General features: G+C 38.2%; 1 pseudogene; it reads right to left on the bottom strand.

The window, feature by feature from the left end:
• LOC101705355 (mediator of RNA polymerase II transcription subunit 15 pseudogene) overlaps nt 1–11,641 on the bottom strand; it is a 35,358-nt pseudogene extending 23,717 nt beyond the window's left edge.
• Between the last annotated feature and the right edge of the window lie 3,824 nt (nt 11,642–15,465).

Genomic DNA, 15,465 nt, shown 5'->3' with positions numbered 1-15,465 from the left:
TGAATTTTAGGACTGTTTTCTCTAATTCTGTGAGGTATATTATTGGTATTTTGTTTGAGATTGCATTAAATGCCTCTTTTCCTTCTACTTTATTGCTTGTCCTACTTTGTGTATTAATTATATTATCTTTCATCATTGTTAGCTTCATTTTCTCTTTCTAGAATATCTTTCAGAATTTTTTGGAGTGTTGGTTTGGTGGTCATGACTTTTTTCAGGTTCACTTTATCATGAATAGTTCTATTTCTCCATCAAGTTTGAAAGATATTTTAGCAGGATATATCCACCTTCTTTGAAAATTTGTTTTTAGGGCTTGAAACACTTCACTCCAATTTGTCCTGGCCTTTAAGTTTTGTGTTGAGAAATGTGCTGTAATTCTAATTGGTCTACATTTGTAAGTGATTCATTGCTTTTCTCTAACTTCTTGTAAGGTTCTAGTCTTGTGTTGGATTTCTAGGATTTTGATTATGTGTTGTGGAGAGCTTCTTTTCTGATTATGGCTATTTTGGGTTCTATAACCCTCACTCATTTTTATATTAAATTCTTCTTTCTTATTTGGAAAGTTTTTTTACTGCTTTTTTCAGTAATTATTTTTATTTCTTTTGTGCTGCTTTCTGATTTTTCAGCAATTCCAAATAAATTTTAGATTAGATATCTTTGCATCATCTAGGCACTGTTGAATTCATTTTTTATGTTCTGTTGCTTTTAAAATATCTCTAATTAATTGGTCACTGACAACAGCCCTGTCTTCTAGTTCTGACACTCTGTTCTCATATTGTTCACCTCCATTGCCCATATTTTCAATAAAATTCCCTGAATTTCTTTTTGGAGTCTTTTTATTGAGTAGAATTCTTTTCTTTGCTAGTCATTCCTGTTTTGAATCATTTTGTTCGGCCCTGATAGCTTTTTATTAGTGTCTTCTCTAGAATGGCTAATCATTTTGTTTATTTGGTCCAATATCTATTTATTTATAGCTTCTGTGAGCTTGGCAAATGCCTTATTGATCTGTTTTGTTATCTCCCCTGAAATTGTTTCAAATAATTTAAGTGTTTGGCTTTGACTTCTTCCTCTTTGATGCCCCTTGGAGCAGCTTTGGAAGGATTGGGAGTTTATGGAGGACATTTTGTTGGCTTATCTTCTTTTGTTAGTATTTTTTGTTATTTGTTATGCATTTTTGTATGCATTGAGGCTTATTGTTTGATTATAGTGAAAAGCTTCATTCTTAGTAAAAAAACCTCTTTAGTTAATATCCACCTTTCAGTGTTGTCCTCTGTGCATAACTATTAGCCTTTGCTTCTCACCCAGACCCAGTCACCTTTGTTTATTTGGGATGGGAAAATGCAACATATTTCGCCCAGTTCCCAGTTCTACAGGAATGAACCACAGCATTGATAAAGACCCCAAGTCAATCCCGATGTCATCCCAAGAGAATCAATTAATAGCAATGGCTCTCTCACCTTTGGAATTGTAATATAATCAGCACTAAATATAGCATCAAATACTAACTGAACATGTGCAATCCCTAGAGACATATAATATACCTCACTTAACCATAGAAAAGAGATCTACAATTATAGTATGAACACTAATACAAACCACATAGTGACCGACTATTGATCTGCAGTAAATATCTACTAAATAGAACAATGTTAACTCTACTACCAGTAGAATAATAATCAACAGAAATAGTATAAATTTATCTAGCTATCTAAAGATTCGTAAAGCTCAATGATGATACTATTAAATGTAGAAGGGATGGAGAACTGGAGAATAAAAGAACAAATTTCAAAAATTAATCAATTGGATATGAGAAGGATGAGAGAAAAGTGACACAGGATGTCCTGTTGAGCATTAAAATAACATAATGTTAGAAAACAGTCACAAGAAAGAATGAGTGAGAAAAAGAAGAAAAAGCAAAATAGAGGAACTAATCATAAGGAAGAGAAAAATAGTTAAATTGGCCAAACAGAAAAAGAGAGAAAATAAACTCAAGAAGGAAAAAAGAAAAAAATGAGAAAACCCCTCAAACCCCTAAAAACCCAAAAAGGGAAAGATAAAAGTAATAAAAATTTTAAAAGATTGTGTCAAAGAAAAAATTCCTGTTTTTTTGAGTGAGTGGTTACTTTCCAAGTTCTGCATCTTTGGATCTAGCCAGTCATGATTTTCTCTACTTAGATTTAGGGCTTACAGTCTTCAAGGTGCCTACCCTTCACTAGATGCCCCTCTATCTATTCTCCCCACACTGTGGTTACTGCCCAAGCCAAGGCATACCCTTGCTCTCTTTTGCAGGTGGGAGTTAATTTCACCCCTCTGGTCACTGCTATATGTAGGTTGTGGGGAGAGGGTTCAAGTAAGGCTCTTGGATTTAATGTCAGCATTTGTGCAGTCTGGTTGCTCAGCTCTCTCCCCAGGTATTGCTCTCATCCAGGATCAAGGCGGTTGGTCAGTCCTCACCTCTGCTGCCATATGCAAGGCACAACATAATGTATAGAAAAGTTGGAGTTGGAGGGTCATGCCCTTACATCAAGGGGTGGGAGATGCCACATGGTCCAGTATGTTCCTGCTTGCTTACATTGGGAGGCATTGCATGATCCCTTATTTAATTTCTTGATGTTAGCCATTCTTCCTGGAGTAAAATATAATCTCAGTATTATTTTCATTTATATTTCTCTAATGGCCAGAGATGTTGAACATTTTTTCATATATTTTCAGTATTGACCATTTGTGTTTTTTCTTGTGACAAGTATGTGGTCATTTTGGCTGGACATTTTATTGGATTTTTTATTTTGAATGATTTAATTCTGTTGAGTTCTTTATGTATTCTAGTTATTAGTATTCTGTCTGATGAATAACTGGCATTTTTATCATTCTGTAGGTTGTCTCTTTGGTTCCTAACAGCAGCTTTATATTCTGGCTTTAACATTCTATTCTCCGTGCTGCCTATACTTTCAATAGAATAATTAATCTCCTGAATTTCTGTTTGGAACCTATTCATTGACTGTAATTCTTTGCTAAATTGGTCATTCTTGTTTTGTATCATTTTGTTTAGCTCAGCTAGTTTTTTATTATTGTCTTGTTAGTTCCTTTATTGTTTTTTGTTACTATATCCATTACCAGTTCAATTATATCTTCTGTGAGCTTGCCAAGTACCTTATTGATCTGCTTTTTAATCCTCTCTATTATCCTTTGAAACAAGTTGGGTGTGTGGCTTTTGGTCCCACCCCACCACAATGCCCCATGGATTGGATATTGAGGAGTTGGGTATTTGGGGAGGTATTCTGTTTGTTGCTGACTTTTGCAGGTACTTATAGTGAAAAGACTATTTCTAGTAGGGAGATCTCTTTAGTTAGTATCTGTTTTTCAGAGATGCACTTTGGGCCTGGCTAACTACAGTTCTTTGCCTTGTCTCAAGATCCAACCACCTCCATTAATTTAGAAAGGATGGATGCAGTATAACTGGCCCAGCACCCAGTTCTTCAGAAATGGATGACAGTATTGTTAATGACACAAAAGTAATCCAGATATTGTCATAGAGATAAACCTATTAATAGCAACAACTATGCTGCCCTGATAACAGCAAGAAAATCAGCAACAATAATATTGAAAATACACTGGATATTGACATACCATACAATCAATAATGTTATATACTTAACCATTGAGAAGAGATCTATAATTATAGTATAAATACTAATACAAATGTAATATTGGCATACAGTAAATATTTACTAAATATAACAACAATAACCCTAGTGACAATAGAAAATAATTCAATAGTAATAGCACAGTTATCTAACTATATAAAGATAAACAAAACTAGTTATACTAGTGAAGGTATATGGGTTTTGTTGAGAATGGGAGAAATGAAAGAAGAAAAATTTGAAAAATTGTACTGTTTAAGATAAGAAGGGGGAGAGAAAAGTTAAACACAGTATCCTATTAAGTGTATTAATATAATTAGATAAATGTAATTTAAAAAGACAAAGATGAAAAAGGGGGAAATTTTAAAAATGAGAAAAGAAAATATGTAGAAATAAAGAAAACAGAAAGAAAAATGAGCAAAAATAAGAAAGAACAAAGAAGGAAAAGTCCCCCAAACCTCAATAAACCAGTGCAGAAGACAGAGCAGAAAAAGGAGAAAAATATGAGTCCAAAATAAGAAAAAATTGTACTGTATTTTCAAATGAGTTGTTTCTTTCCAGGATCTGCAGTCTTGAAATCCAGCAATTCATGGTTTTCTCTGCCTAATTTTATCCCCGGTGGGTTTGTGAGATGTCCCTCTTTTCCAGTGACTCCTCTGTCTGTTTACATCAAGCTGTGGTAACTGTCAAAGATGAGGCACATTCTTGCTCATGTTGGTAGATGGGGAAAACAATAAGACCTCAGGTCTGTGTTGAATGTAGGCAGCAGGGCAAGGGATTAAGCAGACTGCTATACTTAATGCTGCCACATTCAGACCCAGCTATTTCTGAGTGGAACACAAGTTTGGCATAACTACTCACAATGGCGGGCAGGTCTCATGTCCTTACTAGTTTGAGCTTAAACTTCTCAGGGTTTCTCTGTGAGGCCCATACCCTCCCTATTTCTGTCTCCATGGTTGTCTCCCCCCAGTCACTGTGGGGGATTACACAGGGAATCTTAAAGTGAAATTGTTTTTTAGTTATTCTGAGTCTCGTATTTAAACAATCAAACCCTCCCCCAAAGGACATCTGATTAAGTATTCTTTGGCAATGTAGCAGGCCCTGTATTGGATTCTCTCTGTAGCTGTTGCCTGCTGTGTGGAAGGAGTCATCTCAAAGCAAAACAACATGCTGATTTTGCAGCTCACAACAGTATAATGGGCATCTATAGAAATATATTTAAGTTTACCAAAAGATTTATGATGACTTAGTCTATTTCTCAAATTGTATTACTTTTAAACCAGAGGTATTGACACCTATATAAGGAGCAGACTGTATTTGGTTTTGGCAATCAAGGTGGCTGTGAAAGATTTCTTGGGCCTATTTATGTGTAATATTGAAAGAATGAATGAGTCCTTTAGCATTTTGGTGAACAAATTGATGTGAAGAAAGAGCCTCTTCTAAAGAGGTAGAAAGCACAACCAGAGTGACAGCATGAATGTTGCACTCCCCTAGGGGACCGGGGAGGTAAGAGCAAACGCATATGTGAATAACATAAAAAAATGTAATGTGGTGTCTAACCAATTTTTGCAGGCATCTAAACATGTGGAAGAGAATTTCATCATCATTATTATAATAAGAATGGTTTTAATAACCTGTAGAGTTCTTACAGGATAAGCCAAATCAGCAACAATACTGAGAGGTTGATTAAGGAACTGTTATTTTTTGTCTGCCATGGTTGCTATAAAAGTTCAATTTCTGCAGAATGTTAACAGATAATAATTATCAAACTGTAGAGAAAATTTGTGATCAAGGGAATATAACATATTAGTATAATAATCATGATGACCTCATCATATTAAGTGACATGAAGATTTTTATCCACATTTCTGATTGTTTAATAGACTTATGTGAGAAAAATGTATCTATCTATAGATGTATTTTATGTAACATTGGGCTGTACAATGTTTGAGCATCCTTAAGTGTTGTAAGCCTTGAAAAAGTATATGTATTTTTTGGTTGGCTGTGTGTGTTGGATTGGTATGTATACTTTATCACCAATAGCTGCAAGACAAGTAAGAGAAAGTCAGATATATGAGTTTAAAAGTTTACCATCATATGGTTACTACATCCTTGTGAAGGGAACAATCCAAGAGGAAGAGATGACAATCCTAAATATTCATGCACCAAATACAAATGACCCCAAGTATACAAAACAAATATTAATAGACACAAAATACCAAATAAACACTAACACAATTGTAGTGGGAGACCTCAGTACCCCACTATCATAAATAGACAGATCATCTAGACAAAAAGTTAACAAGGAAATTCTAGAACTGAACCAACCTATTGAACAAATAGACTTAATAGATGTTTACAGAGTGTTCCACCTCACAAAATTGAAATACACATTCATTTTGGCTGCACACGAATCATTCTCCAGAATAGATCACATGCTAGCTCATAGGACATGTCTAAGTAAATGTAAAAGAATTTAAGTTACCCCCTGTATATTATCAGACCATAGTGCAATAAAAATGGAGATAAATAACATAAGAAACCGCAAAACATCAACAAACACATGGAAGCTGAATAACACCCTCTTGAACAACCAATGGGTCACAGAAGTAATTAAAGAAGAAATTAAACAGTTTCTATCAGTAAATGAAAATGCCAGTACATCATACAGGAATCTATGAGACACAATGAAAGTAGTTCTACATGGGAAATTCATAGCAGTGAATGCCCATATTAGGAAAACAGAGAAAACTCAGATAAATAACCTAATGCAGAACCTCAAGCTCCTAGAAAAAGAAGAGCATAACAAATCCAAAGCTTGTAGAAGAGAGGAAATTATAAAGATCAGAGCAGAAATCAATGCAATGGAGACTAAGAGAATAATACAAAAAATCAATGAATCAAAGAGTTGGGTTTTTTGAAAGAATAAATAAAATTGATAAACCTTCAGCCAACCTTATCAAAAAAAGGAAAGAAAAGGGCCAAATACATGCAATTAAGAATGAAAAATGTGAAGTCATAACAGATCCAGTAGATATCCAGAGAAACATCAATACCTACTTCAAGAACCTCTACTCCAATAAAATGGAAAACACAGAAGAAATGGGCAGATTCCTAGATACATATGAATTGCCAAAGTTAAATGAAAAAGATATAGAAATTCTAAACACCCCAATTACAATGAGTGTAATTGAAAATGTAATAAAATATTTACCAACAAAGAAAAGCCCAGGTCTGGATGGCTTTATGGCTGGATTTTAAAGACATTTAAAGAAGAACTAATGCCATTACTCTTTAAATTCATCAAGGAAATTGAAAGGGAAGCAATACTTCCAAATTCATTCCTGGAAGCAAGTGTTACTTTGATTCCAAACCCAGGGAAAGACCCAAGCCAAAAAGAGAACTACAGACCAATATCCCTAATGAACATAGATGCAAAAATCCTCAAAAACATACTGGCAAACAGAATACAGAGGGTCCTCAAGAAGATCATACACCCTGACCAAGTCGGATTTATCCCAGGGATGCAAGGATGGTTCAACATTCATAAATCAATAAATGTCAGACACCATATTAACAGAGTCAAGGACAAAAACTACATGATCCTCTCAATAATAGATGCAGAAAAAGCATTAGAAAAAATCCAGCACCCATTCATGATAAAAACCCTACAGAAAATTGGAATAGAAGGTCTCTATCTTAACCTGATAAAGGCTATCTATGAAAAACCAACAGTCAACATCATACTAAATGGTGAAAAACTGAAAACTTTCATGCTAAAATCAGGAAGACAAGGAAGCCCACTATCACCACTCTTGTTCAATATACTTCTGGAAACATTAGCCACAGCAATTAGAAAAGAGAAAGAAATAAAAGGAATAAAGATAGGAAAAGAAGACGTTAAACTGTCATTATTTGCTGACAATATAATACTTTACATAGAAGACCCAAAAAGCTCTGCCAGAAGACTTCTAGACTTAATTGACAGATTCAGTAGAGTAGCTGGATACAAGGTCAACACTCAGAAAACAATAGCTTTCTTGAACACAAATAACAGACTCATAGAGAGAGAAATTACGGAAACAATTCCTTTTACAATAGCATCCAAAAAAATGAAATATGTAGGAATCAATCTAACAAAGGAACCAAAAGACCTCTACACTGAAAACTACAGCACTCTTAAAAAAGAGATCAAAGAGGATATAAGAAAATGGAAAGACATCCCTTGCTCCTGGGTTGGAAGAACCAATATAGTGAAAATGGCCATATTTCCAAAACTACTATGTAGATTCAATGCAATGCCAATTGAAATTCTAACAATATACTTCACAGAACTAGAGAAAACAATCCAAAAATTCATTTAGAACCATGAGAGGCCTACAATAGCTAAAGCAATTCTAAGCAACAGAGACATGGCTGGGTGTATCACAATCCTCAACTTGAAACTATACTACAAAGTTACTGTGATAAAAACAGCATAGTACTGGCAAAGGAACAGACCTGAGGATCAGTGGAATAGATTAGAAGATTCAGAAACAACTTCAGACATGCTCAGCCACCTTATCATTGACAAAGGAGCCAACCACCATCACTGGAGGAAAGATAGCCTTTTTAATAAATGGTGTTGGAAAAACTGGATTTCAACCTGCCAAAGATTAAAACTGGATTTCAAACTGCCAGAGATTAGAACTAGACCCATACCTATCACCATGCACTAAACTGAGATCAAAGTGGATTAAAGATCTAAATATTAAGACAGAAACACTAAACTTGCTTCAAGATAAGTTAGGTAGAACTCTTGAAGACATTGGTATAGGAAAAGACTTCATGAACAAAACCTCAGCAGCATGGGAACTAGCAGAAAGAATCAACAACTGGGATCTCATCTGATTTAAAAGCTTCTGCACTGCAAAAGAAACCACCAACAGAGCTAAGAGACAACCTACAATGTGGGAAAAAATTTTAGCAGCTGTACCTCAGCCAAAGGACTACTATCTAGAATATATAAAGAACTGAAAAAAATCAGACCCCTCAAATTCAAAGACCTGATTCAAAAATGGGCATCTGAAATGAACAGACAATTTTCAGACAAAGAAGTAAAAGCAGCAAACAAATATATGAAAAAATGTTCAACATCACTGGTCATTTGAGAGATGCAGATGACAACACTGAGATTCCACCTCACCCAAGAAAGATTGGCTGCTATCAAGAAATCAACAGATAACAAATGCTGGCAGGGTTGTGGGGAGAAAGGAACCCTTCTCCATTGCTGGTGGGAGTGCAGACTGGTGCAACTACTGTGGGAATCAGTGTGGAGATACCTCAAAGAACTAGGATTAGAGGTCCCATTTTTACCAGCTATTCCCCTGTTGGGCATCTTCCCAAAAGAATTAAAAGAATCATACCACAGCGACATATGTGCACACATGTTCATAGCAGCACAGTTTGTAATAGCTAAAGCTTGGAAGCAGCCCAAGTGCCCATCAACTGGAAATTGTATAAAGAAAATGTGTTTTTTAAATAAAATGGAGTACTACTCAGCCATAAAGAATGAGATACTAGAGACATTTATAGCTAAATGGATGCATATTGAGGCCATACTCTTAAGTGAAATAAATAGGACACACATGTGTAAATACTGAATAGTTTATCTGGTGTGAGAAACTGATAGTGTAAACAAGGGTTAAAATGATTAAAATGAATAATTGATAATTTGAAATAGGAAAAAAGTTCATTTGTTCAAGAGTTCTATTGAGTTCTAGTATTTCATTTCTTATTTTTTGTCTAGTTGATCTATCTATTTGTGACAGTGGGGTGTTGAGGTCCACCACTACAATTGTATTAGTGCATATATGACTTTTCACGTCCATTAGTATTTGTTTTATATAGTTGGGTGCACTAGTGTTTGGTGCATAGATATTTATGATTTTCCTCTCTTCCTCTTGGATTCTTCCCTTTACAAGGATATAGTGTCCTTCTTTGTCTCTCTTAATCAGTGTTGGTTTGAAACCTACTTGATCTGCAAAGAGGATAGCTACTCCTGCTTTTTTGGGGGTTCCTGTTGCATGGAGTATTGTTTTCCACCCTTTAACTTTCAGTCTATGAGTTTAATTTTGAATGAAGTGTGTTCCTTGTATGCAGCATATTGTTGGATTTTGCTTCTTGAACCATTCTGCCAGTCTATTTCTTTTGATTGGTGAATTGAGACCATTGACACTGATGGTTATAACTGGAATGCATTGACTTGTCATTGCCATGACTTTTTTGGGGGGAGGTGGTTCTCCCCCTTTACATTTAATTTCTTGTCATGCCAGATGGGTTCATTCTGCTTTGCTTCCTGGGGTTGTGATCCTCAATGTCTGTTCCTAGGATATTGTGTAACATTCTTTGGAGTGCTGGTTTGGTATTCACGAAGTTCCTAAGGTGCTCTTTTTCATGAAAGTATCTTATTTTTCCATCAATTTTGAAAGATAGTTTTGCAGGGTACATCAATCTGGGTTGGAGCCTGTTTTCTTTTAGGGCTTGGAATATGTCACTCTAAGCTCTTCTTGCCTTGATGGTTTGTGTTGAGAAGTCTGCTGTGATTCTGATGGGCTTTCCTTTGTATGTGATTTGTTTCTTTTCTCTGACTGCTTGGAGAACTTTGTTCTTCTGTTGAGTTTCTGGAATCTTAACAATTATATGCCTGTGTGTATATTTCTTTGATCAAGGCTATTTGGAGTCCTATATGCCTCACTTATCTGTAGGTCCAGCTCTTTTCCCCTCCTTGGGAAGTTTTGTGCCATTATTTCTGTGAAGAGATTTTTTATGTCATCTGCACTCTCTCCTCTTTCTTCATTGACTCCAATCAGTCTTATGTTATTCTTCTTTGCATCATCTAGCAGCTGCTGGATTGATTTTTCATGCTCCCTTATAATTTTGAAGCAATTTTTCTTTTCCTGGTCACTAATTGCAATCTTATCTTCTATATCTGAAATTCTGTCCTCACATTGGCTCATTCTGCTGTGTAGACTTTTCAGTGGAGATTTTCATGTCCTGGACATCTATTTGCATCTGTTTTATGGATTCCATTTGTTTCTTATGTTGGGATTCCATCATGTTCCTCAGCTCCTCTCTAGATTTATTAATCATGTCTTGCACTAGGGTCACAATTTCTCCTTTTATCTGAGAAATTATTTCTGATTTCATTTTTTCCAGATCCCCTTTTGTTGCCAGTTCAGTGGGTCCAGGTGGTTGAGTATCAGAGTGTTCCATCTCATTTCCCTTTGTGGTTGCTGTAGGTGATCTGGAAGTCTGGTTTTGAGACTTATTTACATGTTTTCTCATTTCGACTAGGGTGGGGGGCGGTTGGTGCCTATACAGATTACCTCCTCTGAGCTGGGAGAGGTGGGCCAGAGGCCGGGAGCCACGGTAGGTATGGTGGCCCCAAAGCCCTTTCCTGTGGGCTGGGAGCAGCAGGAGAGATGGTGGCCGGGAAGCCCCTTCCTCTGTTCCAGGAACAGTGGAATAGCAGCTCAGAAGACCCTTCCTCTGGGCCAGGAGTGGCAGGAAAAGAGGTAACCCAAAATCCCTTTCCTGTGGGCTGGGAGCAGCGGGAGTGTTGGTGGCCATTAAGCCCCTTCCTCTGGACCAGGAGCAGTGGCACGGCAGCTAAGAAGCACCTACCTCTGGGCCAGGAGCAGCGGGACTCAGTACTGTGGTCTGGTGATCCTGTGTCCTCTGCATCTTTGTAGTGTTCAACCAGGTGGCTGTACAGAGGTGTGGGGGTGATCCAGTGGATTGCTCATAGGGTGCGTGCTGACTCGGCATGTTCTGTGCAACTCAGAACCTCCGTAGGTCGTCTGCAGAACTGTCTTTCTGCAGCAGGCTGATTCGGCTTGTCCAGCGCGATTTGGCACATTGGTAGGCCTGTTTGCAGCAGGCGGATTCTGCATGTTCCACTTGACTCGGGACCGCAGTAGGGCATGCGCAGACCTGCCTGTCTGTAGTGGCTGATTCCGCATGTTCTGAGTGACTTGGGACCTTGGTAGGGTGTCCACAGACCTGCCTGTCTGCAGTGGGCTGATTTGGCATGTTTTGCACAACTCAGGACCTCGGTAGGGCTTTCACAGACCTGCCTGTCTGTAGTGGGCTGTTTCAGTATGTTTTGCGTGACTCTGGACCTCAGTAGGGTGTTCAGAGTTCTGCCTGTGTGAAGTGGGCTGATTCAGCATGTTCCACGTGACTTGGGTCCTTGGTAGGGCGTTTGCAGGCCTGCCTTTCTGCAGTGGGCTGATTTGGCATGTCCCGCATGACTTGGAAGCACGGTAGTGTGTCTGCAGACCTGACTGTCTGCAGGGGGCTGATTCGGCATGTTCCGTGTGACTCTGTACCTTGGTAGGGTGTGAGCAAACCTGACTGTCTGCAGCGGGCTGATTTGGTGTGTTCTGCATGACTCGGGACCTGGGTAGGTCATGCGCAGACCTGCCTGTCTGCAGCAGGCTGATTCGGCATGTTCCATGAGATGCAGAAGCTCAGTAGGGTGTCCGCAAACCTGCCTGTCTGCAGCGGGCTGATTTGGCCTGTTCAGTGGGGCTCCAGACCTCAGTAGGGCGATCATAGATCTGCCTGTCTGCAGAGGGCTGATTCGGCCTGTTCTGAGTGACTTGAGACCTCAGTAAGGCGTGCGCAGACCTGCCTGTCTGCAGCGGGCTGATTCGGCTTATTCTGTGGGACTCGGGACCTTGGTAGGGTGTCTGCAGACCTGCCTGTCTGCAGAGTTCTGATTAGGTGTGTGCCGCATGACTCAGGACCTCAGTAGGGTGTGCAAAGTCCTGCGTGTCTGCAGCAGGCTGATTTGGCATGTTCTAAGTGACTCGGGACCTCAGTAGGGCGTCTGCAGACCTGCCTGTCTGCAGCGGGCTGATTTGGCATGTTCAATGTGACTCCGAACTTCCGTAGTGCTTTGACAGGCCTGCCTGTCTGGAGCGGGATGATTCAGCATGTTCCACGCGACTCAGAAGCTCAGTAGTGTGTCCGCAGACCTGAGTGTCTGCAGTGGGCTGATTCGGCCTGTTCCGTGTGACTCTGGACCTCGGTAGTGTGTCCCTAGACCTGCCTATCTGTAGCGGGCTGATTCGGCACGTTCTGTGTGACTCCAGACCTCGGTAGGGCATGCACAGACCTGCCTGTCTGCATTGGGCTGATTCGGCATGTTCACCTGACTCAGGACCTGGATAGGGCACGCGTAGACCTTCTTGTCTGCAGCTAGCTGATTTGGCATGTTCTGAGTGACTCGGGACCTCAGTAGGGTAACCAGAAGTGCTTAAAATAGCAAACACAATTCTGGGAAATAAGAGCAAGGTAAAGAGCATCACAATTCCAGAATTCAAGTTGTACCAGAAGGCTACAGTTTGAAATACATCATGGTACTGGCAAAAAAGAAAAGGCTTATAGATCAGTGGAAGAGCATAAAGGATGCAGAAACAATTCCAGGCACACTGACCCACCTTGTCTTTGCCAGAGGGGCCAAATAATTTTTCTGGTGGAAAGGTAGCCTCTTTAATAAATGGATCTTGGAAAAATGGCTGTCCAATACACTGAAGATTAAACCTAGAACCATATCTATCACCATCTGCTGAAGTAAAAAAAAATGGATCAAAGATCTAAATATTAAAAAGAAAAAAACTTTTCTCATAATTTTTCCTTTCCCTTCTTTCCTTCCCCCTTCCCCTCCCACTTCCCCTACACTTTTGGACCTTTTCTTCCAGTGCATAGGTAATGGGGAAAAAATAAGAACCAAGATACATCATGTACAGATACAAGCACCCAATGATAAATGTAAATGTATTGTATACCTAAAATGTAACAATAAAAGAATTTAAGCAAAAAAATCCTGCTGAAAGACAAAATAGGTAAAACCCGTGAAGACCTAGGCTTGCACAAATACTTCCTGAACCCTGGTTGCACAAAAAATTACACAGAAAGTCAACAAATGGGATCTCATGAAATTAAAAAGATTCTATACAGCAAAGGAAATAACACAGTGAAGAAATAACCTAAAGAATGGGGAAAAACTGTCAGCTGCTCCTCAGACTAAGGACTAATATCTAGAATATATAAAGAATTTTTAAAAATTAGACATCCCCTAAATTTAAAGACTCATTCAATAAATGGGCATCTGAAATGAATAGATACTTCTCAGATGAAGAAGTATGAACAGGCCATAAATACCTGAAACAATGTTCAATATTGTTTGGCATTCAATAAATTCAATTTAAAATAACACTGAGATTCTGTCTCACTCTAGAAAGAATGGCTATCAACAAGAAATCAACTAATAAAGTGCTACAGAGGTTTTAGGGAAAAATGAGCACTTCATTTTTTGTGAGTGTAAACTAGTACAAGCAATATGGAAATCACTATGGAGGTTCCTCAAACCCCTACAATCCAAAATTCCACTTGACACAACTATTCCCCTTCTAGGTACCTTCATGAAAGTTGAAGACATCATATCACATGGATATATGTTCATATCATGTGGATATATGCATACCCATATTTATAGCAGCACAATTCATAATAATCATGGAAGCAGCCCATGTGTCCATCAACAGATGAATGGATAATTTTCTCTCACATTGTGCATTGTCTAATCACACTCTTCGTGGTCTCTCTTGCTGTGCAGAAGCTTTTTATTAGGAAGAGATACCACTTGTAGACGGTTTGTGCTAGTTCATAGGAAACTGAAGTTTTGTTCATAAAATCTTTTCCGACACCAATGTCTTCAAGAATTCTACCTAACCTCTCTTGCAGCCAGTTCAGAGTTTCTGTTTTAATATTTAGATCTTTAATCCATTGTTGATTTTAGTTTAGTGCATGGTGAGAGATATAGGTCTAGTTTAAATCTTTGGCAAGTTGAAACCCAATTTTTCCAGCACCATTTATTGAAAAGGCCATCTTTCCTCCAGTGAGGGTGCTTGGCTCCTTTGTAGAAGATGAAGTGGCTGAGTGTGTTTGGAGTTGTTTCAGCATCTTCTAATCTGTTCCACTGGTCCTCAGGTCTGTTTCTCTGCCAGTACCATGCTGTTTTTATCACAGTATCTTTGTAGTATAGTTTCAAGAAAGGGATTGTGATACCCCCTACCATGTCTGTGTTGTCTAGAATTGCTTTTGTTATTTTAGGTCTCTTCTTGTTCCAAATGAATTTTTGGATTGTTTTCTCAAGGTCTGTGAAATGTGCCTCTTGAAGTTCAATTGGAATTGCATTGAATCTATATAGCAGTTTTGGAAGTGTGCCCATTTTCACTATGTTGATTCTTCCTACCCAGGATCAAAGGATGTCTTTCCATTTTCTGATCTCATCTTCAATCTCTCTTTTCAGAGTGCTATAGTTTTCAGAGAAGAGGTCATTGATTTCTTTCGTTAGGTTGATTTCTAGGTATTTCGGTTTTTTGGATGCTATTGTGAAAGGAATTGTTTGCCTATTTCTCTCTTAGTGAGTCTGTTGTTTGTGTAGAGGAAAGCTATAGATTTTTATGTGTTGACCTTGTATCCAGCTACTTAACTCAATTTCATTATTAAGTCTAGAAGACTTTTGGTGGAGTTCTTGGGGTCTTTTATACAGAGTATCATGTCATCTGCAAATAGTGACAATTTGACTTCTCCGTTTCCTGTCTTTATTCCTATTTCTTTCTCTTGTCTAATTGCCATGGCTAATGTTTCCAAAACTATATTGAACAGGAGTGGTGATAGTGGACATCCTTGCCTTGTTCCTGATTTTAGTGTAAAGGATTTCAGTTTTTGACCATTTAGTATGATATTGGCTGTTGGTTTTTCATAGATGGCT

Source organism: Heterocephalus glaber, unplaced genomic scaffold, assembly GCF_053883595.1.
Source record: "Heterocephalus glaber isolate CG9 unplaced genomic scaffold, H.glaber_assembly_v1.0 deba00001613, whole genome shotgun sequence".
Lineage (NCBI taxonomy): Eukaryota > Metazoa > Chordata > Mammalia > Rodentia > Bathyergidae > Heterocephalus > Heterocephalus glaber.
Note: the sequence above shows the minus strand (reverse complement) of the source record. Positions and strands in the feature narration are given on the sequence as shown.